The sequence below is a fragment of the Myodes glareolus genome, chromosome 7 (genome assembly GCF_982192425.1).
Source record: "Myodes glareolus chromosome 7, mMyoGla1.1, whole genome shotgun sequence".
Lineage (NCBI taxonomy): Eukaryota > Metazoa > Chordata > Mammalia > Rodentia > Cricetidae > Myodes > Myodes glareolus.
This window is the reverse complement of record NC_142032.1, coordinates 109,181,882-109,202,438: the sequence shown is the minus strand read 5'-3', so window position 1 is coordinate 109,202,438 and position 20,557 is coordinate 109,181,882.

The following is a 20,557-nucleotide window of genomic DNA, read 5'->3' as shown; positions in this document are numbered from 1 at the left end:
AACAGACTGCTTCTCTTTCAGAGAAACGCATGTGAGTTTCTGGTGAATGCTTGTAAGTAGCTTAAGGCACTTTCAAAGGAAAGTGATTTTCTCTGAAAGGACAGCATTTAGAAAGTAAGCAACACTCCATTCCCTTCGTGCAGTGAATTGAAGTGTTGGAACCGAGTGCTTCTCTTTCATAGAAACGCATTAGTGTTTCTTGTGAATGCTTGCAAGTTGCTTAAGGCACTTTCAAAGGAAAGTGATTTTCTCTGAAAGGACATAATTTAGAAAGTGAAGCAACACTCCATTCACTTCGCACAGTGAATTGAAGTGTTGGAACAGACTGCTTCTCTTTCAGAGAAATGCATGTGAGTTTCTGTTGAATGCTTGTAAGTAGCTTAAGGCACTTTCAAAGGAAAGTGATTTTCTCTGAAAGGACAGCATTTAGAAAGTGAAGCAACACTCCATTCACTTCGCACAGTGAATTGAAGTGTTGGAACAGACTGCTTCACTTTCAGAGAAACGCATGTGAGTTTCTGTTGAATGCTTGTAAGTAGCTTAAGGCACTTTCAAAGGAAAGTGATTTTCTCTGAGAGGACAGCATTTAGAAAGTGAAGCAACACTCCATTCCCTTCGTGCAGTGAATTGAAGTGTTGGAACAGAGTGCTTCTCTTTCATAGAAATGCATTAGTGTTTCTTGTGAATGCTTGCAAGTTGCTTAAGGCACTTTCAAAGGAAAGTGATTTTCTCTGAAAGGACATAATTTAGAAAGTGAAGCAACACTCCATTCACTTCGCACAGTGAATTGAAGTGTTGGAACAGACTGCTTCTCTTTCAGAGAAATGCATGTGAGTTTCTGTTGAATGCTTGTAAGTAGCTTAAGGCACTTTCAAAGGAAAGTGATTTTCTCTGAAAGGACAGCATTTAGAAAGTGAAGCAACACTCCATTCACTTCGCACAGTGAATTGAAGTGTTGGAACAGACTGCTTCACTTTCAGAGAAACACATGTGAGTTTCTGTTGAATGCTTGTAAGTAGCTTAAGGCACTTTCAAAGGAAAGTGATTTTCTCTGAGAGGACAGCATTTAGAAAGTGAGGCAACACTCCATTCACTTCACACAGTGAATTGAAGTGTTGGAACAGACTGCTTCTCTTTCAGAGAAACGCATGTGAGTTTCTTCCTAATGCTTGCAAGTAGCTTAAGGCACTTTCAAAGGAAAGTGATTTTCTCAGAAAGGACAGCATTTAGAAAGTGAAGCAACACTCCATTCACTTCGCACAGTGAATTGAAGTGTTGGAACAGACTGCTTCTCTTTCAGAGAAACGCATGTGAGCTTCTTCCTCATGCTTGCAAGTAGCTTAAAGCACTTTCAAAGAAAGTGATTTTCTCTGAAAGGACAGCATTTAGAAAGTGAAGCAACACCCCATTCACTTCGCACAGTGAATTGAAGTGTTGGAACAGACTGCTTCTCTTTCAGAGAAACGCATGTGAGTTTCTGGTGAATGCTTGTAAGTAGCTTAAGGCACTTTCAAAGGAAAGTGATTTTCTCTGAAAGGACAGCATTTAGAAAGTGAAGCAACACTCCCTTCACTTCAAACAGTGAATTGAAGTGTTGGAACAGACTGCTTCTCTTTCAGAGAAACGCATGTGAGTTTCTGTTGAATGCTTGTAAGTAGCTTAAGACACTTTCAAAGGAAAGAGATTTTCTCTGAAAGGACAGCATTTAGAAAGTGAGGAAACACTCCATTCACTTCACACAGTGAACTGAAGTGTTTAAACAGACTGCTTCTCTTTCAGAGAAACACATGTGAGTTTCTTCCTAATGCTTGCAAGTAGTTTAAGGCACTTTCAAAGGAAAGTGATTTTCTCTGAAAGGACATAATTTAGAAAGTGAAGCAACACTCCATTCACTTCGCACAGTGAATTGAAGTGTTGGAACAGACTGCTTCTCTTTCAGAGAAATGCATGTGAGTTTCTGCTGAATGCTTGTAAGTAGCTGAAGGCACTTTCAAAGGAAAGTGATTTTCTCTGAGAGGACAGCATTTAGAAAGTGAAGCAACACTCCATTCCCTTCGTGCAGTGAATTGAAGTGTTGGAACAGACTGCTTCTCTTTCATAGAAATGCATTAGTGTTTCTTGTGAATGCTTGCAAGTTGCTTAAGGCACTTTCAAAGGAAAGTGATTTTCTCTGAAAGGACATAATTTAGAAAGTGAAGCAACACTCCATTCACTTCGCACAGTGAATTGAAGTGTTGGAACAGACTGCTTCTCTTTCAGAGAAATGCATGTGAGTTTCTGTTGAATGCTTGTAAGTAGCTTAAGGCACTTTCAAAGGAAAGTGATTTTCTCTGAAAGGACAGCATTTAGAAAGTGAAGCAACACTCCATTCACTTCGCAGAGTGAATTGAAGTGTTGGAACAGACTGCTTCACTTTCAGAGAAACACATGTGAGTTTCTGTTGAATGCTTGTAAGTAGCTTAAGGCACTTTCAAAGGAAAGTGATTTTCTCTGAGAGGACAGCATTTAGAAAGTGAGGCAACACTCCATTCACTTCACACAGTGAATTGAAGTGTTGGAACAGACTGCTTCTCTTTCAGAGAAACGCATGTGAGTTTCTTCTTAATGCTTGCAAGTAGCTTAAGGCACTTTCAAAGGAAAGTGATTTTCTCAGAAAGGACAGCATTTAGAAAGTGAAGCAACACTCCATTCACTTCGCACAGTGAATTGAAGTGTTGGAACAGACTGCTTCTCTTTCAGAGAAACGCATGTGAGTTTCTTCCTCATGCTTGCAAGTAGCTTAAAGCACTTTCAAAGGAAAGTGATTTTCTCTGAAAGGACAGCATTTAGAAAGTGAAGCAACACTCCATTCACTTCGCACAGTGAATTGAAGTGTTGGAACAGACTGCTTCTCTTTCAGAGAAACGCATGTGAGTTTCTGGTGAATGCTTGTAAGTAGCTTAAGGCACTTTCAAAGGAAAGTGATTTTCTCTGAAAGGACAGCATTTAGAAAGTGAAGCAACACTCCCTTCACTTCAAACAGTGAATTGAAGTGTTGGAACAGACTGCTTCTCTTTCAGAGAAATGCATGTGAGTTTCTGTTGAATGCTTGTAAGTAGCTTAAGGCACTTTCAAAGGAAAGTGATTTTCTCTGAAAGGACAGCATTTAGAAAGTGAGGAAACACTCCATTCACTTCACACAGTGAACTGAAGTGTTGGAACAGACTGCTTCTCTTTCAGAGAAACACATGTGAGTTTCTTCCTAATGCTTGCAAGTAGTTTAAGGCACTTTCAAAGGAAAGTGATTTTCTCTGAAAGGACATAATTTAGAAAGTGAAGCAACACTCCATTCACTTCGCACAGTGAATTGAAGTGTTGGAACAGACTGCTTCTCTTTCAGAGAAATGCATGTGAGTTTCTGCTGAATGCTTGTAAGTAGCTGAAGGCACTTTCAAAGGAAAGTGATTTTCTCTGAAAGGACAGCATTTAGAAAGTGAAGCAACACTCCATTCACTTCGCAGAGTGAATTGAAGTGTTGGAACAGACTGCTTCACTTTCAGAGAAACGCATGTGAGTTTCTGTTGAATGCTTGTAAGTAGCTTAAGGCACTTTCAAAGGAAAGTGATTTTCTCTGAAAGGACAGCATTTAGAAAGTGAGGCAGCACTCCATTCACTTCACACAGTGAATTGAAGTGTTGGAACAGACTGCTTCTCTTTCAGAGAAACGCATGTGAGTTTCTTCCGAATGCTTGCAAGTAGCTTAAGGCACTTTCAAAGGAAAGTGATTTTCTCTGAAAGGACAGTATTTAGAAAGTGAGGCAACACTCCATTCACTTCGCACAGTGAATTGAAGTGTTGGAACAGACTGCTTCTTTTTCAGAGAAACGCATGTGAGTTTCTTCCTAATGCTTGCAAGTAGCTTAAGGCACTTTCAAAGGAAAGTGATTTTCTCTGAAAGGACAGCATTTAGAACGTGAAGCAACACTCCATTCACTTCGCACAGTGAATTGAAGTGTTGGAACCGACTGCTTCTCTTTCAGAGAAACGCATGTGAGTTTCTGGTGAATGCTTGTAAGAAGCTTAAGGCACTTTCAAAGGAAAGTGATTTTCTCTGAAAGGACAGCATTTAGAAAGTGAAGCAACACTCCATTCACTTCGTGCAGTGAACTGAAGTGTTGGAACAGAGTGCTTCTCTTTCATAGAAACGCATTAGTGTTTCTTGTGAATGCTAACAAGTTGCTTAAGGCACTTTCAAAGGAAAGTGATTTTCTCTGAAAGGACATAATTTAGAAAGTGAAGCAAAACTCCATTCACTTCGCACAGTGAATTGAAGTGTTGGAACAGACTGCTTCTCTTTCAGAGAAATGCATGAGAGTTTCTGTTGAATGCTTGTAAGTAGCTTAAGGCACTTTCAAAGGAAAGTGATTTTCTCTGAAAGGACAGCATTTAGAAAGTGAAGCAACACTCCATTCACTTCGCACAGTGAATTGAAGTGTTGGAACAGACTGCTTCACTTTCAGAGAAACGCATGTGAGTTTCTGTTGAATGCTTGTAAGTAGCTTAAGGCACTTTCAAAGGAAAGTGATTTTCTCTGTGAGGACAGCATTTAGAAAGTGAGGCAACACTCCATTCACTTCACACAGTGAATTGAAGTGTTGGAACAGACTGCTTCTCTTTCAGAGAAACGCATGTGAGTTTCTTCCTAATGCTTGCAAGTAGCTTAAGGCACTTTCAAAGGAAAGTGATTTTCTCTGAAAGGACATAATTTAGAAAGTGAAGCAAAACTCCATTCACTTCGCACAGTGAATTGAAGTGTTGGAACAGACTGCTTCTCTTTCAGAGAAACGCATGTGAGTTTCTTACTAATGCTTGCAAGTAGCTTAAGGCACTTTCAAAGGAAAGTGATTTTCTCTGAAAGGACAGCATTTAGAAAGTGAAGCAACACTCCATTCACTTCACACAGTGAATTGAAGTGTTGGAACAGACTGCTTCTCTTTCAGAGAAACGCATGTGAGTTTCTGGTGAATGCTTGTAAGTAGCTTAAGGCACTTTCAAAGGAAAGTGATTTTCTCTGAAAGGACAGCATTTAGAAAGTAAGCAACACTCCATTCCCTTCGTGCAGTGAATTGAAATGTTGGAACAGAGTGCTTCTCTTTCATAGAAACGCATTAGTGTTTCTTGTGAATGCTTGCAAGTTGCTTAAGGCACTTTCAAAGGAAAGTGATTTTCTCTGAAAGGACATAATTTAGAAAGTGAAGCAACACTCCATTCACTTCGCACAGTGAATTGAAGTGTTGGAACAGACTGCTTCTCTTTCAGAGAAACGCATGTGAGTTTCTGTTGAATGCTTGTATGTAGCTTAAGGCACTTTCAAAGAAAAGTGATTTTCTCTGAAAGGACAGCATTTAGAAAGGGAAGCAATACTCCATTCACTTCGCAGAGTGAATTGAAGTGTTGGAACAGACTGCTTCTCTTTCAGAGAAACACATGTGAGTTTCTTCCTAATGCTTGCAAGTAGCTTAAGGCACTTTCAAAGGAAAGTGATTTTCTCTGAAAGGACAGCACTTAGAAAGTGAAGCAACACTCCATTCACTTCGTGCAGTGAATTGAAGTGTTGGAACAGAGTGCTTCTCTTTCGTAGAAACGCATTAGTGTTTCTTGTGAATGCTTGCAAGTTGCTTAAGGCACTTTCAAAGGAAAGTGATTTTCTCTGAAAGCACAGCATTTAGAAAGTGAGGCAACACTCTATTCACTTCACACAGTGAATTGAAGGGATGGAACAGACTGCTTCTCTTTCAGAGAAACGGATGTGAGTTTCTTCCTAATGCTTGCAAGTAGCTCAAGGCACTATCAAAGGAAAGTGATTTTCTCTGAAAGGACAGCATTTAGAAAGTGAGGCAACACTCCATTCACTTCGCACAGTGAATTGAAGTGTTGGAACAGACTGCTTCTCTTTCAGAGAAACACATGTGAGTTTCTTCCTAATGCTTGCAAGTAGCTTAAGGCACTTTCAAAGGAAAGTGATTTTCTCTGAAAGGACAGCACTTAGAAAGTGAAGCAACACTCCATTCACTTCGTGCAGTGAATTGAAGTGTTGGAACAGAGTGCTTCTCTTTCATAGAAACGCATTAGTGTTTCTTGTGAATGCTTGCAAGTTGCTTAAGGCACTTTCAAAGGAAAGTGATTTTCTCTGAAAGGACAGCATTTAGAAAGTGAAGCAACACTCCATTCACTTCGCACAGTGAATTGAAGTGTTGGAACAGACTGCTTCTCTTTCAGAGAAACGCATGTGAGTTTCTGGTGAATGCTTGTAAGTAGCTTAAGGCACTTTCAAAGGAAAGTGATTTTCTCTGAGAGGACAGCATTTAGAAAGTGAGGCAACACTCCATTCACTTCACACAGTGAATTGAAGTCTTGGAACAGACTGCTTCTCTTTCAGAGAAACACATGTGAGTTCCTTCCTAATGCTTGCAAGTAGCTTAAGGCACTTTCAAAGGAAAGTGATTTTCTCATAAAGGACAGCATTTAGAAAGTGAAGCAACACTCCATTCACTTCGCACAGTGAATTGTAGTGTTGGAACAGACTGCTTCTCTTTCAGAGAAACGCATGTGAGTTTCTTCCTAATGCTTGCAAGTAGCTTAAGGCACTTTCAAAGGAAAGTGATTTTCTCTGAAAGGACAGCATTTAGAAAGTGAAGCAACACTCCATTCACTTCGCACAGTGAATTGAAGTGTTGGAACAGACTGCTTCTCTTTCAGAGAAACGCATGTGAGTTTCTGGTGAATGCTTGTAAGTAGCTTAATGCACTTTCAAAGGAAAGTGATTTTCTCTGAAAGGACAGCATTTAGAAAGTGAAGCAACACTCCATTCCCTTCGTGCAGTGAATTGAAGTGTTGGAACAGAGTGCTTCTCTTTCATAGAAACGCATTAGTGTTTCTTGTGAATGCTTGCAAGTTGCTTAAGGCACTTTCAAAGGAAAGTGATTTTCTCTGAAAGGACATAATTTAGAAAGTGAAGCAACACTCCATTCACTTCGCACAGTGAATTGAAGTGTTGGAACAGACTGCTTCTCTTTCAGAGAAATGCATGTGAGTTTCTGTTGAATGCTTGTAAGTAGCTTAAGGCACTTTCAAAGGAAAGTGATTTTCTCTGAAAGGACAGCATTTAGAAAGTGAAGCAACACTCCATTCACTTCGCACAGTGAATTGAAGTGTTGGAACAGACTGCTTCACTTTCAGAGAAACGCATGTGAGTCTGTTGAATGCTTGTAAGTAGCTTAAGGCACTTTCAAAGGAAAGTGATTTTCTCTGAGAGGACAGCATTTAGAAAGTGAAGCAACACTCCATTCCCTTCGTGCAGTGAATTGAAGTTTTGGAACAGAGTGCTTCTCTTTCATAGAAACGCATTAGTGTTTCTTGTGAATGCTTGCAAGTTGCTTAAGGCACTTTCAAAGGAAAGTGATTTTCTCTGAAAGTACATAATTTAGAAAGTGAAGCAACACTCCATTCACTTCGCACAGTGAATTGAAGTGTTGGAACAGACTGCTTCTCTTTCAGAGAAATGCATGTGAGTTTCTGTTGAATGCTTGTAAGTAGCTTAAGGCACTTTCAAAGGAAAGTGATTTTCTCTGAAAGGACAGCATTTAGAAAGTGAAGCAACACTCCATTCACTTCGCACAGTGAATTGAAGTGTTGGAACAGACTGCTTCACTTTCAGAGAAACACATGTGAGTTTCTGTTGAATGCTTGTAAGTAGCTTAAGGCACTTTCAAAGGAAAGTGATTTTCTCTGAGAGGACAGCATTTAGAAAGTGAGGCAACACTCCATTCACTTCACACAGTGAATTGAAGTGTTGGAACAGACTGCTTCTCTTTCAGAGAAACGCATGTGAGTTTCTTCCTAATGCTTGCAAGTAGCTTAAGGCAATTTCAAAGGAAAGTGATTTTCTCAGAAAGGACAGCATTTAGAAAGTGAAGCAACACTCCATTCACTTCGCACAGTGAATTGAAGTGTTGGAACAGACTGCTTCTCTTTCAGAGAAACGCATGTGAGTTTCTTCCTCATGCTTGCAAGTAGCTTAAAGCACTTTCAAAGGAAAGTGATTTTCTCAGAAAGGACAGCATTTAGAAAGTGAAGCAACACTCCATTCACTTCGTGCAGTGAACTGAAGTGTTGGAACAGAGTGCTTCTCTTTCATAGAAACGCATTAGTGTTTCTTGTGAATGCTAACAAGTTGCTTAAGGCACTTTCAAAGGAAAGTGATTTTCTCTGAAAGGACATAATTTAGAAAGTGAAGCCAAACTCCATTCACTTCGCACAGTGAATTGAAGTGTTGGAACAGACTGCTTCTCTTTCAGAGAAATGCCTGTGAGTTTCTGCTGAATGCTTGTAAGTAGCTGAAGGCACTTTCAAAGGAAAGTGATTTTCTCTGAAAGGACAGCATTTAGAAAGTGAAGCAACACTCCATTCACTTCGCAGAGTGAATTGAAGTGTTGGAACAGACTGCTTCACTTTCAGAGAAACGCATGTGAGTTTCTGTTGAATGCTTGTAAGTAGCTTAAGGCACTTTCAAAGGAAAGTGATTTTCTCTGAAAGGACAGCATTTAGAAAGTGAGGCAGCACTCGATTAACTTCACACAGTGAATTGAAGTGTTGGAACAGACTGCTTCTCTTTCAGAGAAACGCATGTGAGTTTCTTCCGAATGCTTGCAAGTAGCTTAAGGCACTTTCAAAGGAAAGTGATTTTCTCTGAAAGGACAGTATTTAGAAAGTGAGGCAACACTCCATTCACTTCGCACAGTGAATTGAAGTATTGGAACAGACTGCTTCTTTTTCAGAGAAACGCATGTGAGTTTCTTCCTAATGCTTGCAAGTAGCTTAAGGCACTTTCAAAGGAAAGTGATTTTCTCTGAAAGGACAGCATTTAGAACGTGAAGCAACACTCCATTCACTTCGCACAGTGAATTGAAGTGTTGGAACCGACTGCTTCTCTTTCAGAGAAACGCATGTGAGTTTCTGGTGAATGCTTGTAAGAAGCTTAAGGCACTTTCAAAGGAAAGTGATTTTCTCTGAAAGGACAGCATTTAGAAAGTGAAGCAACACTCCATTCACTTCGTGCAGTGAACTGAAGTGTTGGAACAGAGTGCTTCTGTTTCATAGAAACTCATTAGTGTTTCTTGTGAATGCTAACAAGTTGCTTAAGGCACTTTCAAAGGAAAGTGATTTTCTCTGAAAGGACAGCATTTAGAAAGTGAAGCAACACTCCATTCACTTCGCACAGTGAATTGAAGTGTTGGAACAGACTGCTTCACTTTCAGAGAAACGCATGTGAGTTTCTGTTGAATGCTTGTAAGTAGCTTAAGGCACTTTCAAAGGAAAGTGATTTTCTCTGAGAGGACAGCATTTAGAAAGTGAGGCAACACTCCATTCACTTCACACAGTGAATTGAAGTGTTGGAACAGACTGCTTCTCTTTCAGAGAAACGCATGTGAGTTTCTTCCTAATGCTTGCAAGTAGCTTAAGGCACTTTCAAAGGAAAGTGATTTTCTCTGAAAGGACATAATTTAGAAAGTGAAGCAAAACTCCATTCACTTCGCACAGTGAATTGAAGTGTTGGAACAGACTGCTTCTCTTTCAGAGAAACGCATGTGAGTTTCTTACTAATGCTTGCAAGTAGCTTAAGGCACTTTCAAAGGAAAGTGATTTTCTCTGAAAGGACAGCATTTAGAAAGTGAAGCAACACTCCATTCACTTCACACAGTGAATTGAAGTGTTGGAACAGACTGCTTCTCTTTCAGAGAAACGCATGTGAGTTTCTGGTGAATGCTTGTAAGTAGCTTAAGGCACTTTCAAAGGAAAGTGATTTTCTCTGAAAGGACAGCATTTAGAAAGTAAGCAACACTCCATTCCCTTCGTGCAGTGAATTGAAGTGTTGGAACAGAGTGCTTCTCTTTCATAGAAACGCATTAGTGTTTCTTGTGAATGCTTGCAAGTTGCTTAAGGCACTTTCAAAGGAAAGTGATTTTCTCTGAAAGGACATAATTTAGAAAGTGAAGCAACACTCCATTCACTTCGCACAGTGAATTGAAGTGTTGGAACAGACTGCTTCTCTTTCAGAGAAACGCATGTGAGTTTCTGTTGAATGCTTGTAAGTAGCTTAAGGCACTTTCAAAGAAAAGTGATTTTCTCTGAAAGGACAGCATTTAGAAAGGGAAGCAATACTCCATTCACTTCGCAGAGTGAATTGAAGTATTGGAACAGACTGCTTCTCTTTCAGAGAAACGCATGTGAGTTTCTGTTAAATGCTTGTAAGTAGCTTAAGGCACTTTCAAAGGAAAGTGATTTTCTCTGAAAGCACAGCATTTAGAAAGTGAGGCAACACTCTATTCACTTCACACAGTGAATTGAAGGGATGGAACAGACTGCTTCTCTTTCAGAGAAACGGATGTGAGTTTCTTCCTAATGCTTGCAAGTAGCTTAAGGCACTATCAAAGGAAAGTGATTTTCTCTGAAAGGACAGCATTTAGAAAGTGAGGCAACACTCCATTCACTTCGCACAGTGAATTGAAGTGTTGGAACAGACTGCTTCTCTTTCAGAGAAACACATGTGAGTTTCTTCCTAATGCTTGCAAGTAGCTTAAGGCACTTTCAAAGGAAAGTGATTTTCTCTGAAAGGACAGCATTTAGAAAGTGAAGCAACACTCCATTCCCTTCGTGCAGTGAATTGAAGTGTTGGAACAGAGTGCTTCTCTTTCATAGAAACGCATTAGAGTTTCTTGTGAATGCTTGCAAGTTGCTTAAGGCACTTTCAAAGGAAAGTGATTTTCTCTGAAAGGACATAATTTAGAAAGTGAAGGAACACTCCATTCACTTCGCACAGTGAATTGAAGTGTTGGAACAGACTGCTTCTCTTTCAGAGAAATGCATGTGAGTTTCTGTTGAATGCTTGTAAGTAGCTTAAGGCACTTTCAAAGGAAAGTGATTTTCTCTGAAAGGACAGCATTTAGAAAGTGAAGCAACACTCCATTCACTTCGCAGAGTGAATTGAAGTGTTGGAACAGACTGCTTCACTTTCAGAGAAACGCATGTGAGTTTCTTCCTAATGCTTGCAAGTAGCTTAAGGCACTTTCAAAGGAAAGTGATTTTCTCTGAAAGGACAGCATTTAGAACGTGAAGCAACACTCCATTCACTTCGCACAGTGAATTGAAGTGTTGGAACCGACTGCTTCTCTTTCAGAGAAACGCATGTGAGTTTCTGGTGAATGCTTGTAAGAAGCTTAAGGCACTTTCAAAGGAAAGTGATTTTCTCTGAAAGGACAGCATTTAGAAAGTGAAGCAACACTCCATTCACTTCGTGCAGTGAACTGAAGTGTTGGAACAGAGTGCTTCTGTTTCATAGAAACTCATTAGTGTTTCTTGTGAATGCTAACAAGTTGCTTAAGGCACTTTCAAAGGAAAGTGATTTTCTCTGAAAGGACAGCATTTAGAAAGTGAAGCAACACTCCATTCACTTCGCACAGTGAATTGAAGTGTTGGAACAGACTGCTTCACTTTCAGAGAAACGCATGTGAGTTTCTGTTGAATGCTTGTAAGTAGCTTAAGGCACTTTCAAAGGAAAGTGATTTTCTCTGAGAGGACAGCATTTAGAAAGTGAGGCAACACTCCATTCACTTCACACAGTGAATTGAAGTGTTGGAACAGACTGCTTCTCTTTCAGAGAAACGCATGTGAGTTTCTTCCTAATGCTTGCAAGTAGCTTAAGGCACTTTCAAAGGAAAGTGATTTTCTCTGAAAGGACATAATTTAGAAAGTGAAGCAAAACTCCATTCACTTCGCACAGTGAATTGAAGTGTTGGAACAGACTGCTTCTCTTTCAGAGAAACGCATGTGAGTTTCTTACTAATGCTTGCAAGTAGCTTAAGGCACTTTCAAAGGAAAGTGATTTTCTCTGAAAGGACAGCATTTAGAAAGTGAAGCAACACTCCATTCACTTCACACAGTGAATTGAAGTGTTGGAACAGACTGCTTCTCTTTCAGAGAAACGCATGTGAGTTTCTGGTGAATGCTTGTAAGTAGCTTAAGGCACTTTCAAAGGAAAGTGATTTTCTCTGAAAGGACAGCATTTAGAAAGTAAGCAACACTCCATTCCCTTCGTGCAGTGAATTGAAGTGTTGGAACAGAGTGCTTCTCTTTCATAGAAACGCATTAGTGTTTCTTGTGAATGCTTGCAAGTTGCTTAAGGCACTTTCAAAGGAAAGTGATTTTCTCTGAAAGGACATAATTTAGAAAGTGAAGCAACACTCCATTCACTTCGCACAGTGAATTGAAGTGTTGGAACAGACTGCTTCTCTTTCAGAGAAACGCATGTGAGTTTCTGTTGAATGCTTGTAAGTAGCTTAAGGCACTTTCAAAGAAAAGTGATTTTCTCTGAAAGGACAGCATTTAGAAAGGGAAGCAATACTCCATTCACTTCGCAGAGTGAATTGAAGTATTGGAACAGACTGCTTCTCTTTCAGAGAAACGCATGTGAGTTTCTGTTAAATGCTTGTAAGTAGCTTAAGGCACTTTCAAAGGAAAGTGATTTTCTCTGAAAGCACAGCATTTAGAAAGTGAGGCAACACTCTATTCACTTCACACAGTGAATTGAAGGGATGGAACAGACTGCTTCTCTTTCAGAGAAACGGATGTGAGTTTCTTCCTAATGCTTGCAAGTAGCTTAAGGCACTATCAAAGGAAAGTGATTTTCTCTGAAAGGACAGCATTTAGAAAGTGAGGCAACACTCCATTCACTTCGCACAGTGAATTGAAGTGTTGGAACAGACTGCTTCTCTTTCAGAGAAACACATGTGAGTTTCTTCCTAATGCTTGCAAGTAGCTTAAGGCACTTTCAAAGGAAAGTGATTTTCTCTGAAAGGACAGCATTTAGAAAGTGAAGCAACACTCCATTCCCTTCGTGCAGTGAATTGAAGTGTTGGAACAGAGTGCTTCTCTTTCATAGAAACGCATTAGAGTTTCTTGTGAATGCTTGCAAGTTGCTTAAGGCACTTTCAAAGGAAAGTGATTTTCTCTGAAAGGACATAATTTAGAAAGTGAAGCAACACTCCATTCACTTCGCACAGTGAATTGAAGTGTTGGAACAGACTGCTTCTCTTTCAGAGAAATGCATGTGAGTTTCTGTTGAATGCTTGTAAGTAGCTTAAGGCACTTTCAAAGGAAAGTGATTTTCTCTGAAAGGACAGCATTTAGAAAGTGAAGCAACACTCCATTCACTTCGCACAGTGAATTGAAGTGTTGGAACAGACTGCTTCACTTTCAGAGAAACGCATGTGAGTTTCTGTTGAATGCTTGTAAGTAGCTTAAGGCACTTTCAAAGGAAAGTGATTTTCTCTGAGAGGACAGCATTTAGAAAGTGAAGCAACACTCCATTCCCTTCGTGCAGTGAATTGAAGTGTTGGAACAGAGTGCTTCTCTTTCATAGAAACGCATTAGTGTTTCTTGTGAATGCTTGCAAGTTGCTTAAGGCACTTTCAAAGGAAAGTGATTTTCTCTGAAAGTACATAATTTAGAAAGTGAAGCAACACTCCATTCACTTCGCACAGTGAATTGAAGTGTTGGAACAGACTGCTTCTCTTTCAGAGAAATGCATGTGAGTTTCTGTTGAATGCTTGTAAGTAGCTTAAGGCACTTTCAAAGGAAAGTGATTTTCTCTGAAAGGACAGCATTTAGAAAGTGAAGCAACACTCCATTCACTTCGCACAGTGAATTGAAGTGTTGGAACAGACTGCTTCACTTTCAGAGAAACACATGTGAGTTTCTGTTGAATGCTTGTAAGTAGCTTAAGGCACTTTCAAAGGACAGTGATTTTCTCTGAGAGGACAGCATTTAGAAAGTGAGGCAACACTCCATTCACTTCACACAGTGAATTGAAGTGTTGGAACAGACTGCTTCTCTTTCAGAGAAACGCATGTGAGTTTCTTCCTAATGCTTGCAAGTAGCTTAAGGCACTTTCAAAGGAAAGTGATTTTCTCAGAAAGGACAGCATTTAGAAAGTGAAGCAACACTCCATTCACTTCGCACAGTGAATTGAAGTGTTGGAACAGACTGCTTCTCTTTCAGAGAAACGCATGTGAGTTTCTTCCTCATGCTTGCAAGTAGCTTAAAGCACTTTCAAAGGAAAGTGATTTTCTCTGAAAGGACAGCATTTAGAAAGTGAAGCAACACTCCATTCACTTCGTGCAGTGAACTGAAGTGTTGGAACAGAGTGCTTCTCTTTCATAGAAACGCATTAGTGTTTCTTGTGAATGCTAACAAGTTGCTTAAGGCACTTTCAAAGGAAAGTGATTTTCTCTGAAAGGACATAATTTAGAAAGTGAAGCCAAACTCCATTCACTTCGCACAGTGAATTGAAGTGTTGGAACAGACTGCTTCTCTTTCAGAGAAATGCATGTGAGTTTCTGTTGAATGCTTGTAAGTAGCTTAAGGCACTTTCAAAGGAAAGTGATTTTCTCTGAAAGGACAGCATTTAGAAAGTGAAGCAACACTCCATTCACTTCGCACAGTGAATTGAAGTGTTGGAACAGACTGCTTCACTTTCAGAGAAACGCATGTGAGTTTCTGTTGAATGCTTGTAAGTAGCTTAAGGCACTTTCAAAGGAAAGTGATTTTCTCTGAGAGGACAGCATTTAGAAAGTGAGGCAACACTCCATTCACTTCACACAGTGAATTGAAGTGTTGGAACAGACTGCTTCTCTTTCAGAGAAACGCATGTGAGTTTCTTCCTAATGCTTGCAAGTAGCTTAAGGCACTTTCAAAGGAAAGTGATTTTCTCTGAAAGGACATAATTTAGAAAGTGAAGCAAAACTCCATTCACTTCGCACAGTGAATTGAAGTGTTGGAACAGACTGCTTCTCTTTCAGAGAAACGCATGTGAGTTTCTTACTAATGCTTGCAAGTAGCTTAAGGCACTTTCAAAGGAAAGTGATTTTCTCTGAAAGGACAGCATTTAGAAAGTGAAGCAACACTCCATTCACTTCACACAGTGAATTGAAGTGTTGGAACAGACTGCTTCTCTTTCAGAGAAATGCATGTGAGTTTCTGGTGAATGCTTGTAAGTAGCTTAAGGCACTTTCAAAGGAAAGTGATTTTCTCTGAAAGGACAGCATTTAGAAAGTAAGCAACACTCCATTCCCTTCGTGCAGTGAATTGAAGTGTTGGAACAGAGTGCTTCTCTTTCATAGAAACGCATTAGTGTTTCTTGTGAATGCTTGCAAGTTGCTTAAGGCACTTTCAAAGGAAAGTGATTTTCTCTGAAAGGACATAATTTAGAAAGTGAAGCAACACTCCATTCACTTCGCACAGTGAATTGAAGTGTTGGAACAGACTGCTTCTCTTTCAGAGAAACGCATGTGAGTTTCTGTTGAATGCTTGTAAGTAGCTTAAGGCACTTTCAAAGAAAAGTGATTTTCTCTGAAAGGACAGCATTTAGAAAGGGAAGCAATACTCCATTCACTTCGCAGAGTGAATTGAAGTATTGGAACAGACTGCTTCTCTTTCAGAGAAACGCATGTGAGTTTCTGTTAAATGCTTGTAAGTTGCTTAAGGCACTTTCAAAGGAAAGTGATTTTCTCTGAAAGGACAGCATTTAGAAAGTGAGGCAACATTCCATTCACTTCGCACAGTGAATTGAAGTGTTGGAACAGACTGCTTCTCTTTCAGAGAAACACATGTGAGTTTCTTCCTAATGCTTGCAAGTAGCTTAAGGCACTTTCAAAGGAAAGTGATTTTCTCTGAAAGGACAGCATTTAGAAAGTGAAGCAACACTCCATTCACTTCGTGCAGTGAATTGAAGTGTTGGAACAGAGTGCTTCTCTTTCATAGAAACGCATTAGTGTTTCTTGTGAATGCTTGCAAGTTGCTTAAGGCACTTTCAAAGGAAAGTGATTTTCTCTGAAAGGACAGCATTTAGAAAGTGAAGCAACACTCCATTCACTTCGCACAGTGAATTGAAGTGTTGGAACAGACTGCTTCTCTTTCAGAGAAACGCATGTGAGTTTCTGGTGAATGCTTGTAAGTAGCTTAAGGCACTTTCAAAGGAAAGTGATTTTCTCTGAGAGGACAGCATTTAGAAAGTGAGGCAACACTCCATTCACTTCACACAGTGAATTGAAGTCTTGGAACAGACTGCTTCTCTTTCAGAGAAACACATGTGAGTTTCTTCCTAATGCTTGCAAGGAGCTTAAGGCACTTTCAAAGGAAAGTGATTTTCTCAGAAAGGACAGCATTTAGAAAGTGAAGCAACACTCCATTCACTTCGCACAGTGAATTGTAGTGTTGGAACAGACTGCTTCTCTTTCAGAGAAACGCATGTGAGTTTCTTCCTAATGCTTGCAAGTAGCTTAAGGCACTTTCAAAGGAAAGTTATTTTTTCTGAAAGGACAGCATTTAGAAAGTGAAGCAACACTCCATTCACTTCGCACAGTGAATTGAAGTGTTGGAACAGACTGCTTCTCTTTCAGAGAAACGCATGTGAGTTTCTGGTGAATGCTTGTAAGTAGCTTAATGCAATTTCAAAGGAAAGTGATTTTCTCTGAAAGGACAGCATTTAGAAAGTGAAGCAACACTCCATTCCCTTCGTGCAGTGAATTGAAGTGTTGGAACAGAGTGCTTCTCTTTCATAGAAACGCATTAGTGTTTCTTGTGAATGCTTGCAAGTTGCTTAAGGCACTTTCAAAGGAAAGTGATTTTCTCTGAAAGGACATAATTTAGAAAGTGAAGCAACACTCCATTCACTTCGCACAGTGAATTGAAGTGTTGGAACAGACTGCTTCTCTTTCAGAGAAATGCATGTGAGTTTCTGTTGAATGCTTGTAAGTAGCTTAAGGCACTTTCAAAGGAAAGTGATTTTCTCTGAAAGGACAGCATTTAGAAAGTGAAGCAACACTCCATTCACTTCGCACAGTGAATTGAAGTGTTGGAACAGACTGCTTCACTTTCAGAGAAACGCATGTGAGTTTCTGTTGAATGCTTGTAAGTAGCTTAAGGCACTTTCAAAGGAAAGTGATTTTCTCTGAGAGGACAGCATTTAGAAAGTGAAGCAACACTCCATTCCCTTCGTGCAGTGAATTGAAGTGTTGGAACAGAGTGCTTCTCTTTCATAGAAACGCATTAGTGTTTCTTGTGAATGCTTGCAAGTTGCTTAAGGCACTTTCAAAGGAAAGTGATTTTCTCTGAAAATACATAATTTAGAAAGTGAAGCAACACTCCATTCACTTCGCACACTGAATTGAAGTGTTGGAACAGACTGCTTCTCTTTCAGAGAAATGCATGTGAGTTTCTGTTGAATGCTTGTAAGTAGCTTAAGGCACTTTCAAAGGAAAGTGATTTTCTCTGAAAGGACAGCATTTAGAAAGTGAAGCAACACTCCATTCACTTCGCACAGTGAATTGAAGTGTTGGAACAGACTGCTTCACTTTCAGAGAAACGCATGTGAGTTTCTGTTGAATGCTTGTAAGTAGCTTAAGGCACTTTCAAAGGAAAGTGATTTTCTCTGAGAGGACAGCATTTAGAAAGTGAGGCAACACTCCATTCACTTCACACAGTGAATTGAAGTGTTGGAACAGACTGCTTCTCTTTCAGAGAAACGCATGTGAGTTTCTTCCTAATGCTTGCAAGTAGCTTAAGGCACTTTCAAAGGAAAGTGATTTTCTCTGAAAGGACATAATTTAGAAAGTGAAGCAAAACTCCATTCACTTCGCACAGTGAATTGAAGTGTTGGAACAGACTGCTTCTCTTTCAGAGAATCGCATGTGAGTTTCTTACTAATGCTTGCAAGTAGCTTAAGGCACTTTCAAAGGAAAGTGATTTTCTCTGAAAGGACAGCATTTAGAAAGTGAAGCAACACTCCATTCACTTCACACAGTGAATTGAAGTGTTGGAACAGACTGCATCTCTTTCAGAGAAACGCATGTGAGTTTCTGGTGAATGCTTGTAAGTAGCTTAAGGCACTTTCAAAGGAAAGTGATTTTCTCTGAAAGGACAGCATTTAGAAAGTAAGCAACACTCCATTCCCTTCGTGCAGTGAATTGAAGTGTTGGAACAGAGTGCTTCTCTTTCATAGAAACACATTAGTGTTTCTTGTGAATGCTTGCAAGTTGCTTAAGGCACTTTCAAAGGAAAGTGATTTTCTCTGAAAGGACATAATTTAGAAAGTGAAGCAACACTCCATTCACTTCGCACAGTGAATTGAAGTGTTGGAACAGACTGCTTCTCTTTCAGAGAAACGCATGTGAGTTTCTGTTGAATGCTTGTAAGTAGCTTAAGGCACTTTCAAAGAAAAGTGATTTTCTCTGAAAGGACAGCATTTAGAAAGGGAAGCAATACTCCATTCACTTCGCAGAGTGAATTGAAGTATTGGAACAGACTGCTTCTCTTTCAGAGAAACGCATGTGAGTTTCTGTTAAATGCTTGTAAGTAGCTTAAGGCACTTTCAAAGGAAAGTGATTTTCTCTGAAAGCACAGCATTTAGAAAGTGAGGCAACACTCTATTCACTTCACACAGTGAATTGAAGGGATGGAACAGACTGCTTCTCTTTCAGAGAAACGGATGTGAGTTTCTTCCTAATGCTTGCAAGTAGCTTAAGGCACTATCAAAGGAAAGTGATTTTCTCTGAAAGGACAGCATTTAGAAAGTGAGGCAACACTCCATTCACTTCGCACAGTGAATTGAAGTGTTGGAACAGACTGCTTCTCTTTCAGAGAAACACATGTGAGTTTCTTCCTAATGCTTGCAAGTAGCTTAAGGCACTTTCAAAGGAAAGTGATTTTCTCTGAAAGGACAGCATTTAGAAAGTGAAGCAACACTCCATTCACTTCGTGCAGTGAATTGAAGTGTTGGAACAGAGTGCTTCTCTTTCATAGAAATGCATTAGTGTTTCTTGTGAATGCTTGCAAGTTGCTTAAGGCACTTTCAAAGGAAAGTGATTTTCTCTGAAAGGACAGCATTTAGAAAGTGAAGCAACACTCCATTCACTTCGCACAGTGAATTGAAGTGTTGGAACAGACTGCTTCTCTTTCAGAGAAACGCATGTGAGTTTCTGGTGAATGCTTGTAAGTAGCTTAAGGCACTTTCAAAGGAAAGTGATTTTCTCTGAGAGGACAGCATTTAGAAAGTGAGGCAACACTCCATTCACTTCACACAGTGAATTGAAGTGTTGGAACAGACTGCTTCTCTTTCAGAGAAACGCATGTGAGTTTCTTCCTAATGCTTGCAAGTAGCTTAAGGCACTTTCAAAGGAAAGTGATTTTCTCTGAAAGGACATAATTTAGAAAGTGAAGCAAAACTCCATTCACTTCGCACAGTGAATTGAAGTGTTGGAACAGACTGCTTCTCTTTCAGAGAATCGCATGTGAGTTTCTTACTAATGCTTGCAAGTAGCTTAAGGCACTTTCAAAGGAAAGTGATTTTCTCTGAAAGGACAGCATTTAGAAAGTGAAGCAACACTCCATTCACTTCACACAGTGAATTGAAGTGTTGGAACAGACTGCATCTCTTTCAGAGAAACGCATGTGAGTTTCTGGTGAATGCTTGTAAGTAGCTTAAGGCACTTTCAAAGGAAAGTGATTTTCTCTGAAAGGACAGCATTTAGAAAGTAAGCAACACTCCATTCCCTTCGTGCAGTGAATTGAAGTGTTGGAACAGAGTGCTTCTCTTTCATAGAAACACATTAGTGTTTCTTGTGAATGCTTGCAAGTTGCTTAAGGCACTTTCAAAGGAAAGTGATTTTCTCTGAAAGGACATAATTTAGAAAGTGAAGCAACACTCCATTCACTTCGCACAGTGAATTGAAGTGTTGGAACAGACTGCTTCTCTTTCAGAGAAACGCATGTGAGTTTCTGTTGAATGCTTGTAAGTAGCTTAAGGCACTTTCAAAGAAAAGTGATTTTCTCTGAAAGGACAGCATTTAGAAAGGGAAGCAATACTCCATTCACTTCGCAGAGTGAATTGAAGTATTGGAACAGACTGCTTCTCTTTCAGAGAAACGCATGTGAGTTTCTGTTAAATGCTTGTAAGTAGCTTAAGGCACTTTCAAAGGAAAGTGATTTTCTCTGAAAGCACAGCATTTAGAAAGTGAGGCAACACTCTATTCACTTCACACAGTGAATTGAAGGGATGGAACAGACTGCTTCTCTTTCAGAGAAACGGATGTGAGTTTCTTCCTAATGCTTGCAAGTAGCTTAAGGCACTATCAAAGGAAAGTGATTTTCTCTGAAAGGACAGCATTTAGAAAGTGAGGCAACACTCCATTCACTTCGCACAGTGAATTGAAGTGTTGGAACAGACTGCTTCTCTTTCAGAGAAACACATGTGAGTTTCTTCCTAATGCTTGCAAGTAGCTTAAGGCACTTTCAAAGGAAAGTGATTTTCTCTGAAAGGACAGCATTTAGAAAGTGAAGCAACACTCCATTCACTTCGTGCAGTGAATTGAAGTGTTGGAACAGAGTGCTTCTCTTTCATAGAAATGCATTAGTGTTTCTTGTGAATGCTTGCAAGTTGCTTAAGGCACTTTCAAAGGAAAGTGAT